The 11,066-nt window shown below is 44.3% G+C and overlaps 1 non-coding gene across 1 annotated transcript; it reads right to left on the bottom strand.

The window, feature by feature from the left end:
* Positions 1 to 4,018: 4,018 nt before the first annotated feature.
* On the bottom strand, positions 4,019 to 4,122 carry LOC127187336 (U6 spliceosomal RNA). The gene has a single exon (XR_007830481.1). It is a non-coding gene; the product is annotated as a U6 spliceosomal RNA (small nuclear RNA).
* Positions 4,123 to 11,066: the final 6,944 nt, after the last annotated feature.

The following is an 11,066-nucleotide window of genomic DNA, read 5'->3' as shown; positions in this document are numbered from 1 at the left end:
TAATGACCAGTAGCTTTAGGAAATACTTCCTAGCTGACGAGATAATGAAGAGAGCATTGTGGTTTGAGCAACTGTCACCCTTTCCTCTTGGCCTACAGTCACCAGAATGTAAAGGCTTGCTTTTCCTCAGTTGCCTGTATTTAAATCGTGTCCAGCCTTTAATGTTATGAATACTCCTGCAATGCATTCACATGGCTGATGATTATAGTTGTGGGAAATAATCAAGTTTTAATGAGAGGTTTAAAAAAAGAAAAGAAAAAGAGTCTCACTGTGTGAGCCGGGCTGGCTTGTGTGCCACATCTAGGTAAGAAAAGCTTTCTTGGGCTTGGGGGCGGGTTCCGTGGACAAAGTGTGCTTCCCTGGTGTGAAGACCTGAGACTAGAAGCCCAAGGCCACATAAAAGGTAGAGACACTTGCCGTTTGAACCCCAGCACCTACATTGTAGGAGTCAAGAACCAACAAGGGGCCCCCTTGATCTCTACACACATGACACATGAGTGTGATGTGTGCAGTTGTAGGAGGAACGAGACCCGCCTTGAATAGGAACAAGGCCCACTTGGCAACAAGCATGCACAGAAGGGGCCTCCATCTTGTAGAGTTGGCCTGAGACCTAGCTGGACTTATTGGGGCATGCCCAGAGACTGGTGATGTCACGAAGGGAACCTAGGAGGAGGAGCCACAGCAGCAGCTGGCAGTTTGAGAGCCAATGGGGACACTGGGAGGAAGGTATAAGAGCATGCCCTATTTCTGCAATAAATGAATCTGCTTCTGCCTCATGCAGGACTCCCTGAGTCTGTTACGTTGATTCCAAGCCTGCTCACCCCACTCCCAACGGTCCTGGGCATGAGTCCCAGCAACACGCTGTGTTATGCCACTATTAACATGCACACATGCGTGAGCACACAAAATAAGTAAATGCAAAAAAGAAAGGGGGTACGTGTAACTCCAGTGCTGGGAGGCTGAGATTGGAGGATCTCAGGGGTTCACTGGCTCACCAGCCTAGATAATTGGAAAGTACCAGGTTCAGTGAGAGACTGCCTCAAAAGGGGGAGGGGCAGGGGGGAGGTATGGGGGAGGGGGGAGAAAGAAAGATGCCCTGAAAATGGGTGTTTTGTTCTAATTCCTTATTCCATAGATTCTAAGATGCAAATGCACACTAGTTGACTTCTCCTGTTGCTGTCACCAAATGAAGCAGACGAGAAAGGGCTGATTCGGGGCACTGGTTTACAGGGACACAAGTCCACCAAGGGAGGAGTGAATGGAAGCATCGATAGATTCCTCAACAAATGAGTGAATGCAGCACGCCAGTCCAGAAACATCGTAAGTATGAGATTGCAGTGGCCCACACCTGTGATCCCAGCACTCAGGGTGGCAGAGGGGAAGGGTCGCTGTGAGTTCGAGGCCAGCCTGGTCTACAAGGTGAATCAAGGACAGTCAAGGCTACACAGAGAAACCCTGTCTTGAAAGGCAAACAAAAAACAACAACAAAAGCCACAAAATAACAACAACAAATAAGTATGAGATTATAAATTATTTTAGGGAAAGGACTATTATATATAACATATATTTTGGCACCCTCTTGTTTTTGTAAGTTTTTAGTAAATATTTATTAAAGATACTAAGTGGAAATATGCTTATTTTTCAATGAAAAATTGTAGTCAGGTGTGGTGGTACATGGCTTTAACCCTGGGAAGGAGAGACAGGCAGATTAATATGAGTTCAAGGCCAACTTGGCCTATAGCAAGTTCCTGGCTGTGCAGTGAGACCCTGTCTCAAAAACAACAGCAAGAAATTGTACAGGTTTTAATGTTTAGAACTCTAGGTAATTTTTAAAAAAGAATTGAAATGTTTAAGAATATTTGGAGCTGGGCATGGTGGTGCATGCCTCTAGTCCCAGCACTTGGGAGGCAGAGGCAGGAGGATCGCTGTGAGTTCAAGGCCAGCCTGGTCTAGAAAGCGAGTCTAGGACAGCCAGGGCTGTTACACAGAGAAACCTTGTCCATCAACAAATCCCATTGTAGAATGTTCCCAGTGTGTGCAGATACTCCATTTATATGACTTGGATCCAAGACATCTTCATCTCTCTCACACTGTTGATGGCTGCTTGGACAGTAGCATTGCTCTCTGTGTGTGAGATTAAAGCATCGAAAATATGGCTTGAGTATTTGTGTCCCACTAAAATTCACATTAGATCTTAGATCCCATGGTCATGGTATATGAGAGAGAGACCTTTTAGAGAGGATTGGTCACAAGGGTTTCCTCATTATGAATGGGATTATTGTTCTTATAAAGAGGCTGGAACTAATCCCAGGACTAGGAAGGCCAACCTGGGCTACGCAGCAAAACCCTGACTCAAAACAACAAAGAAAACACACTTGTTGGAACACGGGCCTGCCCCCTTAAGACAGTGACTACTCCTAAGGAGCCAAGTCCCATAGCCTGGCTGACATCAGGCCACACACCTCCTGCAGCTCTCTCCCTGGGAAGGAGTTAAGAATCTTCTAATTTACAGCCCTAAAAGATACCTGGGTTTATGCTCACCCACGCGAAGCTTCTCTCCAAGGCTTTAAGAGAAAGCCTTTCCTTCCCATGAAGGCTGTTTATGGCAAAGTTTTTTTTTTCTAATGTACTCCCAGCTTAAGGCCCAATCACAGCCTCAAGGCCCTTTATTCCAAAACACTTCATTCCTAAGGGTACCAACACACAAGTGTGCATGCTCACTCGCTTGCTTGCTCGCTCACTCACTTGCTTTGGCAGGAGGGGCCTAGTGAATATGGTCAGTTTTTAAATTTTGGTATCACTGAAGTCAACACCCTTCTGACAGTTACTGAGATTAGGCAGCTTTCATGATGTGGCGGTCATTGTCCTTCACATGTACATCAAAAAATAATAAGCTGGGTAGAGAAATGGCTCAGTGGTTAAGAGCACTGGTTGGTCTTTCAAAGGACTTGGCTTCAGTTCCCAGTAGCCATATGGTACACACCAGTGTTTGTAACTCCAGTTCTAAGGGATTTGGGGCCTTCTTGCCTTGGCAGGCACCAGGCATGCGTGTGGTATACAGACATACAAGCAGACAAACATGGACAATACACATACAATAGCAAAATAATTTTTTTTAAATCAAATGCTGAGGCTGGAGAGATGGCTCCAAGGTTAAGAGCACTGGCTGCTCTTCCAAAGGTCCTGAGTTTAATTCCCAGCAATCACATGGTGGCTCACAACCATCTATAATGACTTCTGGTGCCCTCTTCTGGCCTGCAGGCAGAACACTTTAAATATAATAAATATATCTTTTTTTTTTTTAAGATTTTTTTTTATTATTATGTATACAGCGCTTTGCCTGCATGTACAGAAGAGGACATTAGATCACATTATACATGGTTGTGAACCTCCATGTGGTTTGCTGGGGATTGAACTCATGACCTCTGGAAGAGCAGTCAGTGCTCCTAACCTCTGAGCCATCTCTCTAGCCCATCTTTTTTTTTTTTTAAGTACCAATGTTTGCCTTATTAGAAAAAAAAAAAAAGCTAGGTGTGGTGGCACACACTTTTAATCCCAGCACTGGGGATGCAGAGACAGGTGGATCTCTGTGAGTTCTAGGCCAGCCTGGTCTACAAAAGCAAGTCCAGGACAGCCAGGAAACACAGAAAAACCCTGGCTCGGAAAACCTAAAAAAAAAAAAAAAAAGGAAAATATTCCAGAGACCAGAGTGCAAAATTCTTTTAATTTTATGTGTATGGGTGTTTTGCCTATGTGTATGTTTGTATGCCGTGTGTGTGTGTATGTGTGTGTGTGCTCTCAGAGACCAGAGAGGGTGCTGGGACCCCAGGGACTGGGGTTACAGGAAGTTGTGAGCCCCATGTAGGTGCTGGGAATTGAACCCTGGTCCTCTGGAGGAGCATCAAACGCTCTTAACTGTAGAGCTATCTTTCCCACTCCTAGAACATTTTATTTTACATCAAGTTGTTTTTTTAATTTTATTTAAATAAGAAATGGGCAAATCCAGCTTTCTTTTCAGAAAAATATAGAAAGACTCATGAATTTGCATGTCCTCCTTGTACAGGGACCATGATAATTTTTCTGTAGTTCCAATTTTAGTATGTGTGCTGCCTAAGCAAGCACTGGAACATTCCTTTTAGAAATGATTTTGGTTCAATTTCTTTCCAAAACAGGGCCTCTTGTATCCTAGACTGCCCTTGAACTTGTGATGTAGCTGAGAATGACCTAGAGCTCTTTATTTTCTTTTTTTTTTTTTTTTTTTTTTTGGTTTTTTCAAGACAGGGTTTCTCTGTGTAGCCTTGGCCATCCTGGACTCACTTTGTAGACCAGGCTGACCTAGAACTCACAGCGATCCCCCTGCCTCTGCCTCCCGAGTGCTGGGATTAAAGGTGTGCGCCAAGAGCTCTTTACTTTCTTTGCCCTCGCCTCCTAGGTGCTGGAATTATAAGGGTGTTCCACACACCTGATTTTATGCAACGATGGGACTCGAACCAGGGCTTCATGCATGCTAGGCAAACATTCACCCAAGTAGGATGGCCTATCCTTGATTTAGAAGCATGGCAATTAGTCACTATCAGTGTAAAAAATCCTGAAAAATTGGATTTTGAACTTGCTTACTTTTTATATACATATATAAGCCAACACAAAGTAAAAATCTTTCCTAAAAACATCTATCTCCCTCCCTCCCTCCCTCCCTCCCTCCCTCCCTCCCTCCCTCTCTCTCTCTCTCTCTCTCTCTCTCTCTCCCCTTTCCCCCCTCCCCTTCACTAAGAGAGGTGAGGGAGTCAAAGGCTCTTTGAGTGATTAACATACCTAGGCAGGGTCACAGGGGCCGTCTGAGCCAAAAGCAAAGACAGACACAAAATGAAAGCAAGGAGTGGCAGGCACTTAGTTGTGGGCCCAGGTGAGGAATACTGCTTTATAGCAAAAAGCATCTTTCTTCTTGAGACAAGGTTTCTCTGTATAGCCCTGGCTGTCTTGCACTTGCTTTGTAGACCAGGCTGGCCTCGAACTCACAGAAATCCACCTGCCTCTGCCTCCCAGCCTGTGCTACCATGCCCTGCCCACAAAAGCATCTTCTAAGAGGCTGTTGCAGTTCTCACTTCACTTGGCTGCCTGCCCTTCCTGCTCTGTGTCCCCAGTGTCTGAGGACAACATTTTAATAAGTCCTGTGCACACAAAGGCTTGCTTCAGGGTCTGCTGCTGAGGGGTCAGAACTAAGACACATGCATAAGTGATATTTGAACCAAAAGACAGAGCAGGACTTGCCTTTGTTATTCACTATATTCAACATTTTTATAAAAGATTTATTATTTATTATTATGTATACAGAGCTCTGCCTGCATGTACATCTGCAGGCCAGAGAAGGGTATCAGATCACATTATAGATAGTTGTGAGCCACCATGTGGTTGCTGGGAATTGAACTCATGACCTCTGGAAGAGCAGTCAGTGTTCTTAGCCGCTGAGCCATCTCTCCAGCCCTATATTCAACATTTTCCGAGATTTTGTGTAAACGGAATTACTTTCTACACTGGAACCAATATGTAAGTGTTCTGCAGGGGCAAAATCTTCTAGAAAAAGACACTTGGGCCCCTTTCTTTGCCTGACTGTAGAAAACAATAGACACCACACCCCCACACCCCTGCCCCCCCCCCACCCCCAGGATTAGAATTCGGCCCCCCCCCCAATCGCATGCTGGGGAAAGGGAAAAGGCTGAAGCCTTGGCACCAGCAGGAGGAGCTATTTACCCTCGGAAATGACCTCACAAAGTTCTGACAGTTTACCAGACCATCTCGAGGGGCAGACTGGAGCCCAAGACAATGTTGAGTCAATGATGGGTGGGCATATAGCTTGGCCAGAACCTCTTTCTTAGCTAGGCATCCCTCTTGCCCTTTTGTAAAACGTAATTTCTCACACCAAGATAGACTAGGGTGAGGTCGTTGCACCTTTTTCCATGTTTCTTTTTTCCAGAATAGCCAGGTTGTATAAACATCTCTTTCCTCTATTTCTCTCTCTTTGCGTGTCTCTCTGTCTCTGTCTCTGTCCTTCCATCTCCAGTGGGACCCTGTGCTATGTCAGGTACTCGCTCAGGAAACTTCCTCCAGTGATTAATTCTTCAGGGAGAAGGGGAGCCCTTCTTCCCCAAAATATATGGTGAGTACCAGATGATCTTTGATGAAACAGATGATTCTGGCCCATTTATTTCCTCTAAAACAGGGACTTGTAAACCTTGGGCAGTAGGAGGGGTTTGGAGAGTGAACGTGTTTGATTTGCTGGGCTAGGGGAGCCAGGGATACCTCTGTCCTATTGGAAGAAGGAACACAGTACTTAATTATGCCATGGGTCGGGGAGAATCTCCAGGTACAGTTAGAGGTCAAGGTTTGAAAGCCTGGACACCAAGACATCTCATTAGCATTAGGTGGGTGTTTCCAGGAATCCTCCAGTGCTTGCTGAATAGTTGTCTTATCAGGAAAGGGTTAGACCTGTAATCTCCTTGAGGACTATGTGATACTCCTTAGAGATTCTGGGGACCCCTAGATCCCAAGGCAGAAAGGAACCCAGCCGAGGAAGGCAGTCTGTCATTTTATACCGAGCTCAGAGGCTATCTAGAAATGCCAGCTTTCTACCTTACAGCAGAGTCCGTCCTCATCCCATCTTCCTCCCCACCTCCCACACCCACCCCCATTGGAGATAGGAGTATCATTATGTAACTCAGGCTGGCTTTGATTGCACAGAGATCCTCCAGCCTCTCCCTCCCAGATACGGGAATTAAAAGCATGTGCCATCACACCAGCTTACTTATTTGTGCCTTTAAGTGTTGTACTGAGGACGAATGACTGAGTCTAGTTTGTTTAAAACTACCAGGGCCCAAGTTTTAGACAAAAACTCTGGTAACAATTTCACTTTGAACACGCATACCCATGTATAATGCCAACTCTTGCAAGGCTGGATTTTCATAGGAACTACCAAGATTCCATTGGTGTAGAATTTCCTAACCAAGTCAACATTACATAAAGTATAGTTTCGGGATGCAAGTATAAAAATCAATAGAAAGTGGGCGAGGGAGGTGGCCCAGCAATTAAGGACACTTGTTCTTACAAAGGACCTGTATTCAGTTCCCAGACCTCACAAAACAGCTCGCAATCATCTGTGACTCCAGTTCAGGGGACCCAGTGCCTCTTTTGGCTTCTACAAGTACCAGACACACACATAATACACATGTAGGCAAGATGACATTCATACAAATAAAATAAAATAGTCTTTTAAAAATTTAAACAATAGAGTTGGGCATGAGTGGCGCACGCCTTTAATCCCAGCACTCTGGAGGCAAAGGCAGGCGTATCTCTGTGAGTTCGAGGCCAACCTGGTCTACAAAGCAAGTCCAGGACAGCCAAGGCTACACAGAGAAACCCTGTCTCAAAAGAAAAAAAAAAAAAAAAAAAACCAAAAAATGTAAACAATCAATAGAAGAATCAGATACGGTGGTCACATGCCTATGATCCAAGCACTCAGGAAGATGAGGCCAGAGGATTTCAAAGCCAACTTGGTCTACAGAGTGAGTCCCTGTCTTAAAAATAAAAACAAATGGGCTGGCAATGGGTGGCACACGCCTTTAATTGCAGCACTCGGGAGGCAGAGGCAGGCAGATCACAGGGAGCTCTAGGTCAGCCTGGTCTACAAAGTGAGTCTAGGACATCCAAGGCTACACACATAAAACCTATCTTGAAAAAAAAATAAATAAATAAATAATGAAATAAAAACAGCAGCAAGTGGTGGCAGCACATGCCTTTAGTCTCAACATTGAGGAGGTAGAGGCAGGTGATCTCTGAGTTCAAGGCAACCCTAGTGTACAGATTGAGTTCTGGAAAAGCAGAGAAACTTTGTCTTGAAAAACCAAAAGTTAATATAAAACAAGTAAAAAAATAAGACCAAGCAAACAGCAACAGTAAAAGAATAGAGGGAGACAAATATGAGTCTCTGCTTGTGCATATGTCGGGGAGAGTATGAATGCAAGAGTCTATGAGCCTGGGAGTGTGGATAGTCTGTGTAAATGTGTCTGTACATGTCTGAGTGTGTGCATGTTCAGGAGAGTAAAAGGAGTGCCATCAAGTTGTTTGCCACCGGGCAAGGCTAGGGACAGCCCTGGTGAAACTGGAGCACACTTTCTGAATTCTTTTTTAACAAATACCTACCTAAAGGCAATATAGTCACACTCATCCTTAGTTATTCATGAGTATTTATTGCTAGTTATATACATTTCTCTGGCACAGTACTTGGTTCTGGGGACGTTATGTGAACTGGTCAAACATAAGTCTGCTTTCACTGCCCTTAAAGTTTGCAGGTCGGGGCGGAGGGAGGCAATATGACATTTTGTTATTAGTTGAATTAGAAGGGTGTGAGGTATTGTGAGAGAAAATAATAATAAATAACCTAGTCTGGACTACCATGCCTTTCAGAAGACGTGACCTCCAGGCTGACCCTGTAGGACAAACTTGGGTATGGGGAAAGAGAGTGCATTCGGAGCTCACTGCAGACTTAAGTTAAAGGCAGGCTGTAGCTGCAACTCTGCCATCCAGGCAGGACACAACTCTACGCTGCTTGGACTTTCTTCTCTCCTGCAACTTGTCCCTGCCTCAATTTCCCAGCTGGAGGCCATGCATTCATTCACTAAAGTCGTTTCTCCTTTGGCATTTTGCTGGCTCCAGCAGAAGTCAAACATCCCCTGATCTCTATGCCTCCAGTGTCCTGGGTACATCACAGATAGGTCCTTATTAAACACACTCTGTATATTAACAACTACATGTTACCACGGTACTCAGGTTTTTTGTTTTTGTTTTTGTTTTTGTTTTTTCGAGACAGGGTTGCTCTGTGGTAGCCTTGGCTGTCCTTGACTCACTTTGTAGACCAGGCTGGCCTCGAACTAACAGCAAACCACCACCTACCTCTACCTTCTGAGTGCTGGGAATAAAGGTGTGCGCCACCGCGCCCTGCCCCAGTACTCAGGTTTTTTTTTACAAGTCCAACCTATCTCCACTGTCTGCGTTTCGGTGTCATCTTACAGCACTGGTCAGAGAAAGGCCCAGCAGTTCAGAGGCTTCTAGGAAAGACTTAAGAGATATCCTGAACTCTAAAGGCTGAGTTCCAGTGAGAAGTGTCACTCTGGGGCAGCAATTCACACAGACTCTCCATAATGCTTCCTGAGAATTCCCCAGGGGTGTGTGCATTTTTTTCTAGTTGGGTAATTAAGAAGCAGTTTCACCCTCCAGAGACTAGCTGAACGCCCTAGATAATTTCTCCAATTTTGATTTAGGAAAAGGGTGAAGTAACTATGCCGAGCTTCGGTTTTGGTTAACGCCTGTCAGTTTCAAACTAAAAAAACAGTTTAAGCACACTGCGGACCCTGGTGAACCACCTGGGCTGCTTTAGAAGCTTCCTTATGACACATTGTAGATCTTGCTTCTCTCTGATAAGTAGAGTTATTGTTTTATTCTGTTGCTCCTTCTCCCAGAAGCTTTAATTACTCATACTGCAGACAATGTTAAGAATGTGTTTATTCACTGAACATAAGTAAAATCCAAGGAAAATGGAACACAGAAAACAAAAGTGGCCGGGCGTGGTGGTGCACGCCTGTAATCCCAGAGCTTGGGAGGCAGAGGCAGGTGGATCTCTGTGAGTTCGAGGCCAGTCTGGTCTACAAAGTGAGTCCAGGACAGCTAGGGCTACACAGAGAAACCCTGTCTTGAAAACAAAATTTAAAAAAAAAAAAAAAAAAAAAAAAAAACAGAAGACAAAAGTATGCTTTGTCACACAGTTTAGACCAGAAATCAAGAAAGAGAAGCTGGGTTGCTTCTCAGGGCGCACGAATGTTTTATATGCCATCCTTATGTCTTAAGAGATGCTCCCAGCTAATGGAATGCAAGCCAGGCATCCGTTCTGTGGGCGGATTAGCATTAGCACAATTTATCTTCTGATTTTTAAATTTTTCATGACTAGTTTTATGAGTAACTGTTCTTCAGAGTCCTAAAGGTTTATGAGAGTTTATTACATGCCAGTGTTTATCTTCGTGTAGCTAAAAAGTTTATCCTCAGAAACTTCTGAGTAACTGTATTGTTTCATCTATTCTGCAATATTGACTTGATGACTAACTAACCTGGGACCTCATAGCTCATTGGTGATGAATACATCACTTGGGTGGGAGTTCACATGGACTTCTCTCCCAGCTCCCTTCCCCTACTGTGTTAGCTCCCCCATGGTGAGGGGGCCAAGACAATAGGCAGAGCTTGAGGTTGCTTGCTTATATCTTGGAGGAATAGAAAGCAGAAAGGAGGGAGTGCTGGGCTCCATTGGCTTTCTCCTTTCTGCCCTCAGTCCTTGAGATGATGCTGAGAGCCGCAGACCAGGGACATATTTCTGGTGTTTGGGTTTGGTTGTTTATTGATCTTTGGTAGTTCTAGATTGATTTTTTTTTTTAATTCCTTTAAGAATAATTTTTAGTTTTTAATTAAAATCATATTTTGCATGTATGACTGTTTTGCTTGTGTGCATATGTGTACAACATTGCATGCAGTGCCCCCAGAGGCCAGAGGAGTGCACTGGAGCCCTTTTACAACTGGAGCTGCAGATGATTGTGAGCTGCCATGTGGGTATTGGGAACTAACTAAAAACAGAATCCTCTGCAAGAACCACAAATGTTTTTAACTGTTAAGCCATCTCCCCAGGCTCTGTTTGCTTGCTTGGTGAGACAGGATCTCATGTAACCCAGGCTAACATCAAATGCAGTATGAATTGAACAATGACCTTGAACTTCTCATCCTCCAGCCTGGGCCTTTCAAGTGCTGACATAATTTTATATTTTGCATAGTGAATGTATACAATCAACAATAAGTTAAGTTGTGGGGTTTTTTGGTTTTTTTTTTTTTTTTTTTGCGATGGAAATTCAGTGTGAACATTTTTATCACCACAACAGTCTGAAGATTGTCATTGCTTTCCCTACGGCATCCCTGTACAGTCACACAAATGCTCCAGAAGAATGCTAAACAGTGCTATCCCCTTTTCAACACAGAGT

The sequence above is a fragment of the Acomys russatus genome, chromosome 3 (assembly GCF_903995435.1).
Source record: "Acomys russatus chromosome 3, mAcoRus1.1, whole genome shotgun sequence".
Taxonomy (NCBI): Eukaryota; Metazoa; Chordata; class Mammalia; order Rodentia; family Muridae; genus Acomys; species Acomys russatus.
This window is presented reverse-complemented; position numbering and strand designations above follow the sequence as displayed.